Here is a 20244-nt window from a genome sequence, read left to right as displayed (position 1 = left end):
GAAAACAGAAATAAGATTTGAGAGTTAATTGGAAATACTGGGTGACTGAAATTTAGAAGTCAAGGATCATACCAAGGTTTTCAATTTTTCAATCTTGACTAGAACACAAAGTAATAGGGAGTTTGGAATGGGGATGGGTTTTGGGGAAAAGATAATAAGTAAATCAAAATGGCTAGTAAATCATTTCTAAAAGATGCTGTCAATTCTCTGACTACATTTCTGTCATTTCACTCTCTTAATTGTTATTATTATTTTTGTTGTGGATTATTGTAATGGGAATAATTGAAGAGTCAGCTTGGTTTTGTTTTAGAAGACAGAAATGGGCTCCCTGTAAAGGCTGGGAATCACGTGACAGGCTGAACCCTGGGAGCCAGTGAAGGAATTACAGAAGTGCCATTGTCAATTACTATCTCTGGCACTTTCTCCATGATATGATTGTCTAATCTACAGCAGCAACTTTTGAGAAGGAAAAGGCAATGTCAGGAGACAGTAAAATTGAATCCCATTTTCTTAAGATTTCCCTTTTCCCTTTTACTGATTTATTTTAGAAGCCTGAGAGGAGCTCAGATATTGAGATTGCTGATCCCCTTGGCTTCTTACAAGACACTCCAAGCTTACTTACAGTCTCACCAAGATGCATAAACACAGCTATCAAACAATCAACTATGTTTTTTAAAGAAGTGAGTGCTTTTATATTATTGTTCCCTGTACCTCTCCTCCCCCAAATACATACCATCTAAGCCATTGCACTCAATAGAATGCCTTTTCAATTAACTTTCATAATAACTTGGGTCATGTTTGCATAAGCATTTGAGCTTCTCAAAGAGTCACAGATAAGCTAATTAGCTGCATCTCAGGCAAGAACCTGGAGACATTGGTGTTTGCAGACTATTAAATTGTCCACAGCAAATTAGACAGACAAAAGATTGCCGTGCATACTTCCATCTCCCAAATGTTATAAATTGGAACATGTAAAAAAAAATATAAATTTATTGAGTTTATTTGCTTTGAATATTTTGCCCATGGTGGGAAAAAATGTTGGCTTCCAAACTTACTGTAAGAACTGGAAAGCAATTTGGCAGAAATTCAGTTTAGATTGACATCACACATTATACACCGCAACAATCCCCAAATGGATATTTGATCAGAATGCATATACAAAGTGGCCACAAGATAAATATATTGGAAGAGAAGAGATGAATTTCACAGCTTTGGATTGCAGAGAATTCTTGAACAAACATAAGGTAGAGATGATCAGAAAATATAAAATGAACATTTTTGATTTTTATAAATGTGATTTTTTTAATAAACACAATTAGCATGGTTTAAGTTAGAAAGGAGGGGGGAAGATAATGGATTCTGTTATAGATAAGCTGAGTTTTAGAAATTTGGAGTACATCCAATTCAAGATCTCTACAAAGAAGTTGGTGATGCAGAACTGAAACTCAAGAGAGAGACTAGGGTAAATATGTAGATTTGGGCATCATCTGCATAGAGCTGATGAGAGAACCCATATGTAATCACTAAGCAAGATGGTATATAGAGAGAATAGAAGGCAGCTAAGGACAGACCCCTGATGGATATGCACTATTAGTGGCTGTAACATGGATGAAGATATAGCAGTGAAGAGTGAGAAAGAACCATTAAACACACAGGGAATAGCAGGAGAGATCAGTGTCACAAAAATCTAGAGATAAGAATGTATCAAGGATAATAAAGTGATTGAAAGTATAAAAGGCTATAGAGAGGTCAAGAAGGATTGAAAAAAAGGCTATTAGGTTTGGCAATTAAAAGATAACTAGAAACTTAGGATAGGATATTTCAGTTGAATGATAGGGTCAGAAACCAGTCTAGAGGGGATTTAGGAGAAAGGAAAGGAAATGGAGGCAAAGCTTATAGATGGCATTCTCAAGGAATTTAGCTTTAAAAAATGGAGAGATAGAGGCTTGTGGATGAATGGATAGATAAAGGGAAGGATTTTAAGGATAGGGGAGACATAGTAATGTTTATAGAAAGGAAGAGAATAGAAAGGAAGAGAAGGAAGATTAGTAAGAAAGTGGGTATAATAGAAGGAATGGTCTGGAGAAAACAGAAGGGAATGGGATCAGTGGCACATAAAGAGAAGGTTGGCTCAGTAAGCAGAAGTGCTGCCTATGCATGATGCTCGAGTAAAGAAAGAGACAGTGTGGCAAAATGGATGAGTGATATGAGATCAGAAGAGGGGGAAAAAGGAGTTCAGTGAATTTTCTTGACTTTTTAAAATATAAAAGGATATGATAGGAAGCGTTAGTAAAAATGAGAATACTTGGGGGCAGCTAGGTGGCACAGTGGATAGAGCACTGGCCCTGAAATCAGGAGGACCTGAGTTCAAATCTGACCTCAGACGCTTGACACTTACCAGCTGTGTGACCCTGGGCAAGTCACTTAACCCCAATTGCCTCACAAAAAAAAAAAAAAAAAGAATACTTGGAAGAGATCCTGTGGTGCATGGGGTAATGAAGTGATTAGAGAAGTATACATGAAATGCCTCCCTGAAACTAGGGCCTCGTTGAGACCATATGACATAATTTTAAGTGTGCCCAGTTAGCAATTTTGTGATTTTTCTATCAAATCAAATCAGTAACACATGAATAGTGAAGGAGGCAAATTGGGAGTAATCCAATGCTAGGGTTTAGCAGGGTAAGATAGATGATAGGGAACCAAGCCAGTGACTTGGGAGAAGAGGATAGTGTATAGCAGAACTGGTTCACCAATAATAACTTTAAAAGAACTCTCAGAAGATTAATGAGATTTTAAAAAAAGAAAATAGAAAGTATTGAAAATTCCAGGAATGAGAGTCACTATAGCATAGGGTTAATGGAGTTTTGAATCTGTCCAGTCATTCTGTAAAACACTTTGAAACTACTCAAAACAATAGTGATAATAGCTAACATTTATACAGGGTGCACCAAAAGTCATGAAGGGGTCTGATGTTTTAATAACTTTTTGAAAATTATTTTTGATTTCACATATATTCTATATATATGGTATATGATGCTGTGGTATTATAAATTTAAAACAAAAAATAAAGGCGTTATTAAATAGTGAAACCTTTTTGTGACTTTTGGCCCACCCTGTATATAGCTTTAAGGTGTGCAAAGCACACACACAATACATGCATACATGCATGAACACATGCACACACATGCATGCATGCATGCAAACGTAACAATGAAGTCTGATGGGGGACTGGACTAAGTTGACATTGCTAATATGATTGCTTTTTTTTTTTTTTTTGCAGGGTAGTGGGGGTTAAGTGACTTGCCCAGGGTCACACAGCTAGTAAGTGTCAAGTGTCTGAGGCCGGATTTGAACTCAGGTACTCCTGAATCCAGGGCCAGTGCTTTATCCACTGTTCCACCTAGCTGCCCCCATATGATTGCTTTTTAAGATCAATATGTGATTTCTCCCATTAAAATGTAAGGTCTCTAAGAGCAGGAACTTTCTTTTTGCTTGTATTTGTATGAGTAGTACTTAGCCCAATGCTAAGTAAGTACCTAAGCATAATGGTAAGTGCTTAATGAATGTTTCCTTCTTCCCTCCCTCCCTCTCTCTCTTCCTTCCTTCCTCCCTCCTTTCCTTCCTTTTTTCTTTCCTTCCTTCTTTCCCTGCCTCCCTCCCTCCTTTCCTCCTTCCTTCCTTCCTTCCTTCCTTCCTTCCTTCCTTCCTTCCTTCCTTCCTTCCTTCCTTCCTTCCTTCCTTCCTCCCTTCCTTCCTTCCTTCCTCTCTCCCTAGCTTCTTTCCTTCTCTCTTTTTCCTATGAATATCAGATTCTTCTGTGGCATGACTTGATGACTCACCCTCCCCTCAGCTCACTTTCCTTCTACCTCTTTGGCTGACACATTTTTGGCAAGCTGTGCCTACCCCAGCCTTTCTCTGTGTCCTCTGATTTTTGCCCAAAATTAAACTTTATGTTTTCATTTCCACCTTCATCTTAGTCTATCAGTTTATTCTTCTTGGTGATCAAGGTCACTTCCAGATCACTTGCTTTCCCAACCAGCTCACACACACACACACACACACACACACACACACACACACACACACACAGAGTTGAATGCTACAATTATTTTAAGTCTCAGATTCAGCTGTCTTCATCTGTGGGACTTCTTTAAAAGGGAGCCCCACCTCACCTCACCATTTCAAGGGATGGGGACTCAACTGTAATTCCACCTCTGGGTGGGGAACTCCCTCCACAGATCCAGGCAAACATCTTCTTTGGAATTTGCTGAGAGTTGTCTGTAATCTGAGAGGTTAAGTGACTTGCCTGCAAATCACAAAGCCAGTATATGTCAGCAGTCTTGCCAGTTCCAAGGCCAGCTTTCCCTGGACTATACCACACTGCCTTCCATCCAAGCAGAGCCTCTCTTTAAATCTGAAGCATCCAACCAGGTAGTTAGTAACCTAACTGAACATTAAAAGGGCCCAGACAAGACAAGTCAAATCCAGCCTACTAACTGTAGGGACTGATAGGCATTCCTTCCATCTGCTACCAGCACACCTTTATTCAGACAACTATTTCACCCAGTTGCCTGCCATGCCTTTGCTAATTAAGTTGGAGTTGTGCAAACAGAAGAGTTATACACTTATTTTTATTTATCTTAAATTTATCTTTAAATTTTATCTTAAATTAACAAATAACAAATTGAACCAGGTATTTCTACACATGCAAAACAGGAAAAAGGAGATTGCACATAAAATTGTGCAACTTGCTTTGTTTAGTTTGCTTTTCCTTTGAAATATAAAGCCTATAACTCTCAAAATTCTCCTACTCACCTGTGGTTTTTTCTGGCTGTCCTCACCTCTTCTGGGCATTTTTTTAGTGGAACTATATTTTTAACAAATATTCATTCAATGAGCATTGCAAAGTATAGGCTAGCTGTTCTGAAAAATGCAACTTCCCTCATGGAGAGGACCAAAGGGGGATTCCAGCAGCAGGCAGCTGAACTCAAAGGATGATCAAGGATTGATTCCTTAGCAAGGGAGGGAGGAAGATGTATGAGCAAAGGTGCAGGGTGATTTGTCTAGAGAGGAATGTGTGGAGTGTTTTAGGTCAAAGGAGATAAGGAAGGCTGGAAAGATAGAGTGGCATCAGAATCAAATCCAAAGAGGTAATTCACTGAAAGGTAAACTGAGATCAAACACTGACCAAATGAAGTAGAATGCCAAATGCTCAATTGCAATGCCACAGAATCCCAGATATGGATGGGACTTCAGAAGCCAGCTAGTGGAGCCCACATCTAAATAGGAATTCTATGAATTTATCAGATGATAGGCATTAAGCTTCTATTGGAGTGTGTTGAAAACAGCTTGAACCATTTTAAATGAGTTGATTAGTAAATTTTCAGTGTGAGCATTTATACCAGAGAAATCAGCATATGCTACAAATCGAGGCTTGATTTGTTGTTTTGTTGATAGGCTACACTTACGAAATTGAAGGGCAAAATGTTAATAATGAATACTAAACTTAAACTCAAAAGTGTGTTACTGGCATATTTATTTTTTCTAGAGAGCTGGTTGTTAAACACTTGCCAGGATACCACTGAGGGGCAGTACTCATTACCTCTCAAGACAGTCAATTCCATGGTGGGTGGAAATCCAATTTTTAAGGACATTTTTCTTTATGTGAACCTAAAATTTGTCTCTTTGAAATGCCTTTCTCCCTCCTTTTGTCCTTCCTCTCCCATACTTGCTACTGATTTTGCCCTCTTGGGTCAAATAGAGGAACTCAAATTCCTTTGCCACATAGCAGCCCTTCAAACATTTGAAGAGCTATCATAACTCCTCTAATTCACTTCTCCTCACTTAATCTAGTCCCCTACCATCTATCACCCTTTATATCTTCTCAGGAGAGCTCTCCTTTCTTTTACTTCTTTTACTTTCATTCTCTTCTAGAATCTCCAATCTGAGTTCTGACCTTACCAGAGAGAAGAGGAGAGAAAAAAAAGGAGAGGAGAAGAGAGGAGAAGAGAAGAGAGGGCGAGTATGTATACTGATCCAACAAAGAAGCCTGAGATATATGCCTATCCCTAGCAATAGTGATTTCCATGGACTTAGGCTTGACTCTCATTCTCTATCAAAAAACTATAAAACCCTTTCTTGGTGTAGAGAAGAAGTTAAAATAGCCCTTTCTTCATCTATAGGAAGCAAACATATGGTGGCAAAGACAAACAGAACTCCCAGAAAGGCATGGGATAAACAATTCTAGTGGAATCTAAGTAATTGGGTTTATATTAGACATGGGAGGGATCCAGTACTCAATACTACAGTAACTTCTCTCTTATTATGGGTCTGTGAGAAAAGAAGTCAGACCATTGCAATAACTTCATTGGAATTGGCACATGGACCTGGTGGCCTTTTGCCATGGAGAGATTCTGGTGGTTATTTCAACAGAACCCAAATCAAAGAATGTTAGAGGGGAGGGGCCTTCAGCACCATCTAGTATGATTCAGACCAAGAATGTCCCCTGTGAACCCCCACCCCACCAAAGTGGCCCTGCAATGGGCATGGGATGGAGGTAGAACCTACTACGTCCAAAGGTTATCAGTTCCACTTCAGGATGACTCTAAATAACCAGAACTTTGTCCTTACTCATACTTCAAAACTCCAGTGGATATGGAATCTCACAGATAGGAGCACAACTGCTCATGGTACAGGCAATGATAACCCATATACCCCTAACAATCTCCTGCAGTTCTTGTCCATACCCTCCTACAAAAATGCCAAGGGGAAGGCAGGCTCCATTCCAGGGACCTCCTTCCAGTTTTTGCTTTTTCTAAAGCTTCTGTTAATACCAAGACTGACCTTAGACTGTTCATCTCTTACTCCGACCTCTCCCTACAAACCAAATCCCACTCTTTTTTCCAGTACTATATTAGGGGTGGATAAATTGCTGAGTTTGCACCATGGAGAACTGGGCTTGACTCCTACCTTATATACAATAAATCCTTGCATAGTACTTTCCTTACAGTAATTTTCATAGATAAAAACTAAAAGGCTTATTTTCCCCACTTCAAAGATGAGGAAACTGAATCTCTGAGAGGGGAAGTGACTTGCTAGCTGCATGTTCATGGGCAAGTCACTTCCCCTTAAAGAGACTCAGACAAGTCTTTTTCCTCTCTCAGAGACTGTTTCCTCATATGTAAACTAGGGACAACAATTCTTATAGTCCTTACCTCTGAAGACTGTTGTAAGGAAAGTGTTATAAAATATTTATTGTCACTAGTTTATTTACACAATGAACACTTTTATACTGAGCAGGTTGCTTGGCATTGTCTGGAACATAATAGGTGCTTAAATAAATACTTGTTTATTGTCGTTGCAGCATATAAACTATTGTTGCAATCAATAAACATTTATTAAGCACTTACCATGTGCTAAGCACTGGACTAAGTGCTGGGGATACATATACTAAAAGAGAGCCCCTGCCTGCCAAGAACTTACAATTTAATGGGAAAGACAACACAGAAAAGACAAATGAAAAGTAGCTGGATGGGAGAAATTATCCCACAAGGGGACATAGTGGAGGAGTCAAAGAAATCTAAAAAGACAGTAGATGAGTAGAAAATGAGATATTTAAATCTATGGCCAGTGAAGAACTGCAAAGAAGAATTTGGATCAAGGATGTGGCCAGGAAATGTAGGATGGGAAGAGAAGATGGGATTCCATCACATGGCAGAGATGGAAGAGGAGAGAAAACAAGGAGATGACCTGTGGGCTCCACTGACATCTTCCACTTTCAGGAAGAAAGGAGTAAGGCCACTAGCATGCTGGATGGACCACCTGTGGCAAACTGTTTGAGTCAAACAAGAATCATATAGCATGGGCTGGAATGGATGGGGTCAGGAAGTTTCCAGACTGAGGAGATCATGGATCCATTAGATTGTATCTTTAAATTTTGGACTGTGTGTCTTTGTGGTAGCAATCCTACAAGAATAGACAGCAGAGATTGAGAACTGGATGAGAGGTCATCAAGCCTACCCCCCTCATTTTACAGATGTGGTAACTGCAGCCGCAAGGGCAATGCCTTGTCACACACAATTGTCACATGTCTGAGGCAGGAGTCAGGTTCAGGTCATCTTGACTCCAAGGCTAACACTCTATCCATGCCTATTCCACCCTTGTGAGAGCATCTCATAGTTGGACCCAGACTGAGTGTCTGCTCTCCAAGGTACTGACTGACTATCCCTATAAGGTCTGATCACTAGGAGGTGATTTTTGTTCGTTATACCCAGACAATCTAAGGAAAGGTGGGATTATGGTCTGTGCCCAGTGAATGGAGAATTTACATCTAATGAAATAATCGATCTAATGAACTACTGAATAAATAATTGTAATAATAACTGGCATTTTGATAGTACAGCACTTTAAAGTTTGCAAAGTACTTTACAAATGTTAGCTTACTCGATCCTCACAACAACCCCATGAGGTAGGTGCTATTAAGATTCTTATTTTACAGATGAGGTAACTGATACAGGCAGAAATTAAGACCTTGATGTTTAGGGTCCTGTTACTAGTGAGCGTTTGACCCAGGAATTGGATGCAGATCTTCCTTACCATGTCACCTGGCTGTCTCCAATATACAGAGTATACTGGAGGTTGTAAGCTGTTAAAGATTAATACTGTACTAAGAGCATAGACACACACACACACACACACACACACACACACACACACACTTTCCCCCTCCCCCATATGTTTCTGGGGGGGTTCAGACAGAATGAAAGTTTCAATTATACTTCTTCCAGGTCACCTTCACTAGCACTAATTGCATGTCTTCCATGCCCTTAGCACCCTGTGACTGAATTTTGCATCTATGCTCATATTATGATTGTTTAAAGTATCAAGTTACCATCAAGAACTGTCTGGGCTCCTTTAGTCTGATTAATGCCAGTTCAGTGCAGCCTAATATTGTAGTACTGCTATTTTTTTTCTCCCAGCTACTTAATTTGTTTTTCAAGCTCAATTTGGGCCCTAATTTTTCTCAGCATTTAGGCTGTCCTTTCCTTGGGTGAAGAATTATCTTTTTTCTCATACCTGAATAGCATTTCTTATCTTTATATTGTTAATAAGATTTCACAAAGAGATTCAAGTCCAATGAATCTGGGCATTACCAAGAGTAGGACCTGAGCTCCTTGACAGGAGCTCTTGCCTCAGCATTGCCTGTTTGGCCTGTTTTGTAAAGCTATTAAAGCATAGTCTGAAGTCATTAACACTTCCCAAATGAAAGGCACTTCCCTGGACCAGCTGGCTCATCTCTGGCTATAAGCAAGTCCCTTTTTCTCTCAGGGTCTCAGTTCCTTCCTCTGCACCCACACATGTGATCTTAGGAAGCATGACCCGATGGTTCTCCCAAGCCAGAGACCTCATTTACCTTTGATACTTACTTCCCTCCTTTCTGCCACAACATCCATCACCACTAAATCCTGTCTTTGGGAGTTTTGGAATATGTCTGAATTCACCCTTTCCCTTCACATTGTTCTAGCGGGTAGGTCTTTGTGTTGGAAGACAGTGACGTATGGTGGCAATGTATATATGGATATATAATAACAAGGATAGCATTTATATTATTATTATTATTGTTATTATTATTATTATTATTATTTGGGGGTAATGAGGGTTAAGTGATTTGCCCAGGGTCACACAGCTATTAAGTGTCAAGTGTTTGAGGTTGGACTTGAACTCAAATCCTCCTGAATCCAGAGCCTTTATCCACAGTACCACCTAGCTGCCCCCTATAATATTATTTTAAGGTTTATAAAATGCTTTGCAAAAATCATCTCATTTTGTGAGGCAGCTATTTGGCATGATGCATAGTGTACTAGATCTGCAGTCAGAAAATTGCTATTTGGTTGTTTTTCAGACATGTCTAGCTCTCTGTGATTCCATTTGAGGTTTTCTTAGTAAAGACATGGAGATGGTTTGCCATTTCCTTCTCTAGCTCATTTTATAGATAAGGAAACTGAGGCAAGCAAAGTGAGTAAGTATCTGAGGCTGGATTTAAATTCAGGTTCTCTTGATTTCAGAGATTGTGCTCTATCTTATACTACTGGGCAACTTAGCTACTAGTATTAACACTTACCTGTTGATACTAGCCCCATTTTACAGATGAAGAAACTAAGGCAAACGGGGTTAAGTGACTTGCCCAGGGCCACACAGCTAGTAAGTGTCTGAGGCCAGATTTGAAATCAGGAAAATGAGTTTTCCTGATTCCAGGACTAGTGTTCTATCCACTGTGCTACCCAGCTGTCTCAGCCTCAGACATTTACTAGCTACTGGATTCTGGGCAAGTTCCTTAACAGACAGAGAAAGGAAGGAAGGAAGGAAGGAAGGAAGGAAGGAAGGAAGGAAGGAAGGAAGGAAGGAAGGAAGGAAGGAAGGAAGGAAGGAAGGAAGGAAGGAAGGAAGGAAGGAAGGAAGGAAGGAAGGAAGGAAGGAAGGAAAGAAGGAAGGAAGGACAAAAGGAAGGAAGGTACTTGAATGGGTCGGTAGGTAAAAAGACTAACAATTATGGATCGAGACCTAGGAGAGACTTTAGAAATCAGCTGGTCCAAGGCCCCTTCCCTTTTACATACAATTGATGGAACAGAAGCCCCAGAGAGGGGAAGGACATTTCCTTGGGTCTCCCAGACAGACATTAACAGAGCTGGCATTTGAAACATATATCTTTTAATATCCATCAAGATTCTTCCCACTCAAACATATGAAAATAGAAACTATATAGCACTAAACAGCTCCTTGCATGTTAGATTACAAGCTCCTTGTGGACAAACCTGTATTCCTTACAGAATCTATAGAGTTGGGTAATGAAGACTTGTTGACTGACTATATGATAATTTTCACTGACTTCATTATCAGTTTAATAAAGAATAAAGTCAAGTTCCTGTCTGGACACCTAGCCCTTTGCTCTTTGGGCAATTCCTTTGTCTCAGTTTCAGTTTTCCAAAGGACTGGGAGGTAGAATGAAAGCTTTCTATGCAACTAGAATTATAGGATAAAACAATCATAGATGTAGAACTGAGAGGGACCTTTGAGGTCACCAACCCCATCCCTCATTTTTCAGACAAGAAAGCTGAGGGTCAGAGAGGTTAAGTGACTTGCTCTGCTTCCACAAATAGAATATGTTGGAAGTGGGATTCAAGATCAGGTCTCCAGAACTCCAGACCCAAGACCCTCCCAGTCATCCATATCAGTTCAATTCAACAAACCTCAGTCTGCCACTTCTTTGAAAGTATATGCTGCTACCTAGATGAGGTGGATATAGATAGAAAGAAATCAATGAATCTTCCCCTCTAGGAGTTCACATTCTACTCGACAGGAGGCCATTGGAGAGAGGTCAGAACATAGACACATGGAAGTCAATACACATCATTTCATGAGGCAGAGAGCCCACCTGGCTGGATGGGGAGGCATCCAGGACAGCTCCCTGGGGAAGTGCTGATGGAGCCCAGGCTGAACAATGGTGCAAGACAGAGATGGTGAGCTGGAGTGTGGGAATTGCTCTATTCCAGGTATGTCCTGAGGGAGAAGATGGAATGTCAAGTGGGCATAGAGCCTGGAACAAAAGAAGCATGTAATAAATGCCTGGCTGGACTGTAGAATCCATGAAGATGGCTAATGTGAGATGAGTCTGGGAAGCTGGGCTGGAGTCAGCTTAGAGGAAGCTGTTCATGTGTTGAATGAAACATGAATCTCTAGGCAATACACATTCTTCATCCACTTGTTTTTTTTCCCTCTGTGAATGGATAAATCCATCTCTTTGGGTAACTGTGGGTCTCCTTGGCAATGGGGATCTCTATCAAGAACTAGTACCTTGAGACACCTAGGGAATGCAGTGGATAAAGCACTGGCCCTGGATTCAGGAGGACCTGTGGTCAAATCCACCCTCAGACACTTGACACTTACTAGCTGTGTGACCCTGGGCAAGTCACTTAACCCTCATTGCCCTGCCCCCCCCAAAAAGAATTAGTACCTTGCTTTGGGGGGGGGTTGACAGTGACTCTGGGGTCCCAAGAATACTCCTAGGAGAAGAGGGCCAGGTCTGTCCAGCTTGACCCTTCGACAGATTATTTGCTGTCCAAAAACCAGCCCAACTATACACAAAGAGGATGATCATGAGCAGGTGGATTGTTTGGTGATGAATTCCATTGCTATGGTGATACCCAGAAGAAATAGTCCCAGGCATTAGTGTCCTCCTCCCTTCAGCCTTGTTCTTATGAATTGGAAAAAGGGTGGAAATGAAGTCTGAATCATTCAGTTCTTAGGCCATCTATAAAATTTCATTTAACTGTGACTACTCTAAATGTGAGATCCTTAACCCACAAATGGACACACTATGGGAGAAGTGGAAGGATGTCAATCATGACATTCTCCCCATGAAACAAAGCAGCAGAATAAAGTGAACTATAGGTAAATGGAAGGAAGTTTCATAGGTTCACCTTGGAGAGGCAAATGAACAAGATATTTGAGTTGGTTTTCTTGTACATCCAAAACAATCAAAAATATCATTTCATGATCATTTGGTGATCATGGACTCATGATAAACACTTGCATAAACACTATCATGAGAATAATTGCAGTTTATGCTCTTCCTGCTACTGCAAAGCATAAGGAAGTAGTCATTCTTTAAACAACCTGATGCGATTCTCTAAATGAACTCAAATTGCTCTTAATATTCGGTAGCTTTACATATAGGGTAGGCAGATGAGAATACAATGAAAATGTTACTGCAAAACATTTCTCAAAAATACAAAATGAGAGAATCTCAAGGTTTGTAAGCCCCTCACAGATCCAATCTGTTGCCAAGTCCCGTTATTTCTACCTTCCCAACACAGCATGTCTCATATATGCCCTTGCATTTGGATCAGTCTTTCTCTGTCATAATTCCTTTTCTCCCACTTACAAAATCTGTAAACTTTACTCAATAGCTGTCTCTAATTGGCCACAACTTCCCAGATGGAGCTTCCTCATTATCATGGAATATAAAAAGGCACAGCCACATGGAGTCTAGGTCCTTCAGAATTGGTGAAAGCATAAAACCTTGCCAGTCACTATGCCATTATGGCCAATGACCAGACATGGTTCCAGATAAAGCTGTCTAAGTCCAGAGAAGCTAAGGACTACTGTATGTCTGCTGCATGCCCCTGCTTTGTGAGGGCAAAACAACATAATCCAAAATCACTCCCACAACAAAAATCACCCAAGTCCTCTGGTACGATAGAATCAGTTCCACAGTTTGTTTGTTTTTTGGTAATTATATGGTGTTTGCCATACTCATCATCTTCTGATTCATTGATACAGAAAGGATCCTGATACAAAGTTCAAAGACTTGTTTTAATTTAAGAGGAATTATTGTCTGTTTTTATCTCTGTGTACAGAAACTCCTCAATTCTGTGTTGAAAACTCCCTTCTGTTTTTTGATTGGTAAAATTGTTCCTCCTCTCCATAGGTGAAAGAATTGTTCCATTTCTTTTACTTTAACACCAGTGCTGCTCTATGGCATCTTAATTCTATGCTGCCTGTCTTATCCCTCTGCCTCAGACTGGCACCAGGCCATCCAACTCCTGCCCTGATAACTGTGAGAGTTATCTATAACTATTCCCATTCACACTGTAGCATGCTACTCTCTGGCTATATTCAGTCTATGCTCATAGTAACTTTCTCCCAAAATTACCTTAAACTTATTCTTATTGACTTATATATGTGCAGGTTGTTTCTCCCAGTAAGATAAAAACTCACTGTGGATAGGAACCATTTCATTTATAGATTTGTTCTTGGGCTGGGAATATGGTAAGAATTTAATAAACACATGTTATTTAATTGAGCATAAATAAAGGCTATTGTTTATTTAAAGATGCCATATCAAGTCTTATAATTGAGCAACATTTATTTTTCATTTTTCTTGTGAATATGACTTGCTCACTTTATATATGAGCTTCCTTGCAATCCATTGATAAATTCTTTTTGGTCTCACTGAACCATGTTTTGTATGTTCTGCTCTATTCTCTCTGAAAATTTTATTTATGGTTTCTGCATCTACATTCATTAATGTTACTGGTTTATAATTGAATTTGTCATGTTTGGGGGTGATAAGTCTATTGTCTCATGTACAAGAATTGGATATGCTGTCACCTTTCATTGTTTTGAAAGTCTCTGTGGTATAACACTGAGAGCTATTATACTTACAATAAGAACTAGTCAAAGGAGAATATAGAATGGGAGGTAGTGAGCCCCTACTCACTGGAGATCTCCAAGCAAAGCCCACTATTTTCCATTGTTGCATTTATGCATGGGTTAGACCAGATGATTCCAGGTCTCTTCCAATGCTAAGATTTGGTAGAGGAGAGACTTGCTCTTCAAAAGTTTGGTAGAACCTCCAAATACTGCCATAGGACAATTCCTGGAGCAGCAAAAGTTTGGTAGAATTCACAATGAAGGCTGCTTAGGCCTAGGATCTTATCTTAAGTGCTATCTAAAGACCTGCCTTAAATATCATTCTTTATCTTTATAACACATTTTATTTTGATAAAACTCACCAACCAGTCCAGGAAATGTTGCAGATCATAACCTAGTTATACTTGCCCCCTTTGGAAGACTCCCTCCCCTTTGTTGTCATGAAATCACCCAAAAGGGCAAACCCAGAATCCTGGTGGCCTTGCCCCCTTTCTCTCAACATCTTGAAGGGATATTAATAGAATATAGGCATGGCTTACCTGTGCTCATGCCATATGACCAGTCCATAATTTTTCATTCCTACATTTTTATGGCATCCCTTACAACACATTTCTTTCATTATATTTTTGCAATGCATAGCAGCCAGCTCACACCCACCAAGCATCCCCCTATTGTCTGCTGAATAATCCCCAATTCCAGTTCTTTGGAGATGCTGGCATCAAAAGGCTTGGAGGCATACAATGACTAATATATTCCCCCAAAGGGCATGCTTCTCAAACAACCCAGCAGAACACAATAGAAAAGAGAGATTGAAATTTATATACAATTCATGAAACCTTATGGAGCAGGGGACTGGATAGGCCATAGACCATGAAGAATGCAGCCATTCTATTGCAGGCAGCTGTATGGGGAGGCCATCATGGTTACATGTCAGTGAAATTCTCATATTGTTTAGAAAATAAAAACCTCAGAGAAGCTATTCTTGGAGTTATATTTGTTGTACTGACCCTAATCAAAGGACAAATCTTTAGTCCTCATATTTTTCTGTTGACAATTAACAATGGCAGCACAATCCAACCATTCTGGAGAGCAATTTGGAATTATGCCCAAAGGGCAATAAAGCTGTGCATACCCTTTGACCCAGCAATCCCACTTTTAGGTCTTTTGCCCAAAGAAATCATGGAAGGGGGAAAGGGACCCACATGTACAAAAATATTTATAGCTGCTCTTTACGTGGTAGCAAGGAATTGGAAGTTGAGGGGGTGCCCATCAATTGGGGAATGGCTGGACAAGTTGTGGTATATGAATACAATGGAATACTATTGTGCTGTAAGAAATGAGGAGCAGGAAGAGTTCAGAGAAACCTGGAGGGTCTTACGTGAGCTGATGATGAGTGAGATGAGCAGAACCAGAAGAACATTGTACACAGTATCATCAACATTGAGTGTTGACCTACTGTGATGGACTATATTCTTCTCACCAATGCAATGGTACAGAAGAGTTCCAGGGAACTCATGATAGAAGAGGATCTCCAAATCCAAGAAAAAAAAAGAAAGAAAGAACTGTGGAGTATAGATGCTGATTGAACCATATTATTTCTTTTGTTTTGGGTGCTGTTGGGTTTTTTTTTTCTTTCTATTTTGAGGTTTTGCATCACTGCTCTGATTCTTTCTCTTGTAACAGGATTAATGCAGAAATAGGATTAATGTTATTATGTGTATATATATGTGTGTGTGTATATATATATATATCTATATGTATATGTATATAGATATATAGATATAACCTATATCAGATTACCTGCTGTCTAGGGGAGGGGGGAGGGAGGGGTGGGAGGGAGAAAAATCTGAAATTGCAAAGCATGTATAAACAAAAGTTGAGAACTATCTTTACATGTAATGGAAAAAATAAAATACCTCATACATTAAAAAAAACAATAATAAACATCTTTATTTAAAAAAAAAAACAATGGCAGCACAATTCCTATCTCTTTCTCTGAAAGTCACATAACCTCCATCTCCACATTGCAAGTATTCACAAGGAAGAGTTTTGTTTGTGATAATATGGAGTAACATCAGGTTTGTCAGTTGCCAGATTCAATTTTAAATTACAAGATCTTTTGTTCCACTTCTTTGATTCTCCATAAATCTTTGATGCAGCAACTGCAGAAATATTTTCTCATTTTTGTGTACACACACACACACACATACACATATGTGTGCATGTGTCATTACAAGCTTGCTTGTCAGCTACTGCTTGGTCCCTCAGACCCTTTTAATTTCCCATCTCCCTTCCTCATTCCTGAAGCTTCCTCAAATCAAGATCAATAGTCTGTCAGGCTGCCTGGTCATTGGCCCTGCCTCTCACTGTCTTATGCATTTGGCCAGAACTCTCTGTTTGTATGGTTAATGGAAAATGACTGTCAATTGCAGGAGCATTCAAGAGTGATAAGTAATTTATAGCTGCTGCCACATTTCCACACATAAATAGAATAAAGGATCTATTACCATATTGGGTGAGAAATAATGTCCATTTGGAAATGGATTATTTGGAATCAGGCACAAACTGTTGTTGGCTTGCTAAATTACTGGGATTAATAGCATAGGGAATGAATTCTGTCACAGCCCTTGATAGATAGAGTGTTTCTAGGATAATCCTGTTTATAAAAAGCTCAGCTCATTGCTGAGGCAAGGAAATACCTGTGACCTTTGGAAGGAGCCTTTTTAAAGTCTTGGAAACCTCAACTTTGAAGAGATGTTACTGATGTTGTACTACAAATGTAGTGTATGGTCAAGACGCTATACATAAGGCTTCAGAAACAGAGCACTGGCAACATGAATACTCTTTAAATGAATACATAGCCTTATTTAAAAGAAAGGCTGAATGAATGAATGAATGAATAAAAATATTAAGACCTTACTAGGTGCAAGACACTATTCAAGTCATGGGAATACAAATAGAAAAGCCAGACCCTGCCTGTTCTCAAAGAGCTCATAATTTAGTATGGGACATGAAACATATAGAAGAGTTAAGTTATTAAGTCACCTCAAAAGGTCCCAAGGTCCTTGGGACTCAGAAGCAAAGTAGACACTAATGCATATTTTTAATGTCACCTCCATATCAGTTTCTGATCTTGAACCATTTGAGAAAACCAAAGAATGTGGTGGTGACAATGCTCTGAATGGGATTTTAGAGGAATTATAAAAATGAGTAATCATCTTTCATCTCAATCAAAAATTTCTGGGTGAAAATAGAATTCTTGTCAATAATTCTAAAATCATGAGGCACATTTTCATTTCTGCAAAGCAGATTACAATCCATACTTCTTCTAGATCCAACAGGACTTTTAGAGAGATAGAACTACCCAGACTTCCAAACTCCTACGATAGAGAATGAGGAGGAAAAAGAAGGAAAGAAAGTGCAGAGCCAGGCTTCTACTCTTTGTATCAACTCCATGTTGGAGAAGAACTGGGAAATACAGCAAGTTTGGGTGGAGATTACCATGCCAGACTAGAAAGGATGAGGGAATCTATACAATGTCAATAGGAAGACATCTTATATTTAGCAGGAAGAAAGAGAAAAGAAACAAGGCTTCCAGATGATCCAGTAGAATCCCCACCCATTCTATTAGACAGGCCACCTCCACTCTGTTGTGTGCCTCCAATCCTGTTTGTTCTTCAGCTCTGCTCCCTTGATAATACATTATTTTCATTAAAAAGCTCTTTAGGGAAGAAGTCTTTTGTGAATCTTACTCAGTCAATAAACATTTACTATGTGCCAGACATGGAGCTGAGTTAAGGATGAGGTATACAAAGAAGGGCAAAGACATTCCCCACCCTCAGAAAACTCACATTCTGGTTGGGGAGATAAGTAAATAAGTAGACATTTACAAGATACATATGGAGGACATGGAAGGTAACCTTAGTGGGGAAGGCTTTCATGGTGTGGTGGGGTAGGGAGTGAGAAAAGACTTCCTCAAGAAGGAGGAATTTAACTTGTGTTCAAATAAGACAGGTCTTATTAATGGATAGAGAGCTAGCTCAGCTCAATTTAGTGCATGTGACTCAAATCTAAAGAGAAAAGGGGACCCATCTCATCCACAATAGAAAGTTGTATCCTAAATGAGTGATTTGTACTGTCTACCTGACCAGAATAGAGCTAATATAAAGGAATGAGTGTTGAGTTGTTTCACCACTCCCAACCTCAATCAAGACAGATTAAACATAGCTGTTGCCAAACAAGATATTAGTAAGGATGTTGGTACTGAGGAAATTTTGCAATAATTCCTCAACAGTATCAACTCTGATCATCTGAAAGGCCATTTTCTGAGGTGACAACCAAGATAATTGAAAACATAGATGGAAAGATATATAAAGACAGATGGAAAGATAGACAGATGGATGATAGATTTCATTAGGGTCGGGAGTGCTCAGCAAAGAAAATCTAAAGCAGATTGGCAATTCTTCTCTAACATATTGCCCTGGACAGCTTCCTGGAGCACCTAAACAGGAAGCATCATGATTAGGACTTGAGCTGTGGTCATCCAAACTCTAAAGACAACTCTTCATCTACTATAGTCTTTGATGAGCTGAATGTCACTGGAGAAAAATGGAGCAAATGAGACTGAGATCTGCTTATATCTATTATTCAACATGGTATATGATTAATGATTTGTAAAAGGCAGACAAATCTTCCTGAGGAGATTGCATAAAGAGAAAATAGAGAATACAATCACATTGATAGGACAAGAAGTTACGTTTTTAGACTTGGAACACTCTAGGGACCCAAGGATGAAGCCAATCTCACCATGAATTCTGATCACAATCCAGTCACACCATCTCTCATTCTGTGACATTTTCACTCATGTCCTTTGATAATTTCTCCATGGATAACATACCTGATAATAATACTAATAAGTCATATTTATAGAGAACTCTAAGGTTTACAAAATACTTTTACATTGTATCAGTGGATCCACAAGGCAACCCTGGGAAGAACATTTTATTATCTTCCCCATTATATAAATGAAGATGCAAACTGAGGCAGACAGAGGTTAAATGACTTACTCATTGTCACATATCTAGTATGTTCCAGAGTTAGGATTTGAATTCATGTCCTCCTGACTCCAGGTCCAGTGCTCTATGTATTAAGCTTGATAGCTGCTTTGGTAGGATAAGTGTCTACCTTTGTCATTTTCCATAACTCAGGTTGCCAGCAGTGCGCTCAGAGTGGCTAGACTTGCTACATGGCTGGCCTACTACATGTTCTAGGCATGTTCATCAATTGTGAAACTTTCAGGTGACTACACAGTAGAGGAATAGGTAATATGTTAAATGGCAGAATCAGAACCCCAAGAGATCTTGATAAGTTAAACATTGGGCCAAATCTGATGAGTTGAAATTGCCCAAGTCCCAAATGGGGAATGCCTGTCTACACTGTGGCTCATTTAAGAAATATCTGCAGGTCTACAAAGTGTGATATGTATGAATAGCATCTCTTCCTCTATGTTGTTTAGATTACTTTGCATATACATTATTTTTATTTGTTCAGATTTTGTCTTCAAACCTGACCTCTTCACATCTCTTTCCTGTCTGCCACCAAAGTAGATTCTAAGGGGCTCAAGGGCAAGACTGATGTAGAAGAGTGTTGGATTTGTGGTCATCCAGTCAATAAGTACTTATTAATTACCTCCAAAGCGCAAGACACAGTGCTAAATGTTGTGGATCCAAACAAAACAAAACAAAACCCAAAAAAGATAGTCCCTGTTCCCAAGGAATGCATAGTTTAATGGAAGAGATAATAGACAAACAACTATGTACAGACCAGACAAAAATAGTGGAAATTAGAGATAATCAACAGACAAAAGTCACTAGGAGTGGGAAGGTTGGTGGGTGGGGAAAAGGAAAGGATAAGCCATCTTATACAGATTTGGGCTGGCTTTAGGGAGGCCAAGGAAGCTAGGAGGTATAAATGAGAGGGGAAAGCATTACAAGTATGGAGCCTGGGGCAATAACAATGCTTATGTTTTGGAGA

The 20244-nt window shown here is 39.5% G+C and overlaps 1 protein-coding gene across 7 annotated transcripts in view; it reads right to left on the bottom strand.

The window, feature by feature from the left end:
• The window catches only part of SGCZ (sarcoglycan zeta), a 623247-nt gene that overhangs the window by 189797 nt on the left and 413206 nt on the right, over positions 1–20244 (bottom strand). The window lies entirely within an intron of this gene.

Source organism: Dromiciops gliroides, chromosome 6 (assembly GCF_019393635.1).
Source record: "Dromiciops gliroides isolate mDroGli1 chromosome 6, mDroGli1.pri, whole genome shotgun sequence".
Classification (NCBI taxonomy): Eukaryota; Metazoa; Chordata; class Mammalia; order Microbiotheria; family Microbiotheriidae; genus Dromiciops; species Dromiciops gliroides.
The sequence above is the reverse complement of the archived record's forward strand: the minus strand, read 5'-3'. Positions and strand labels throughout refer to the sequence as shown.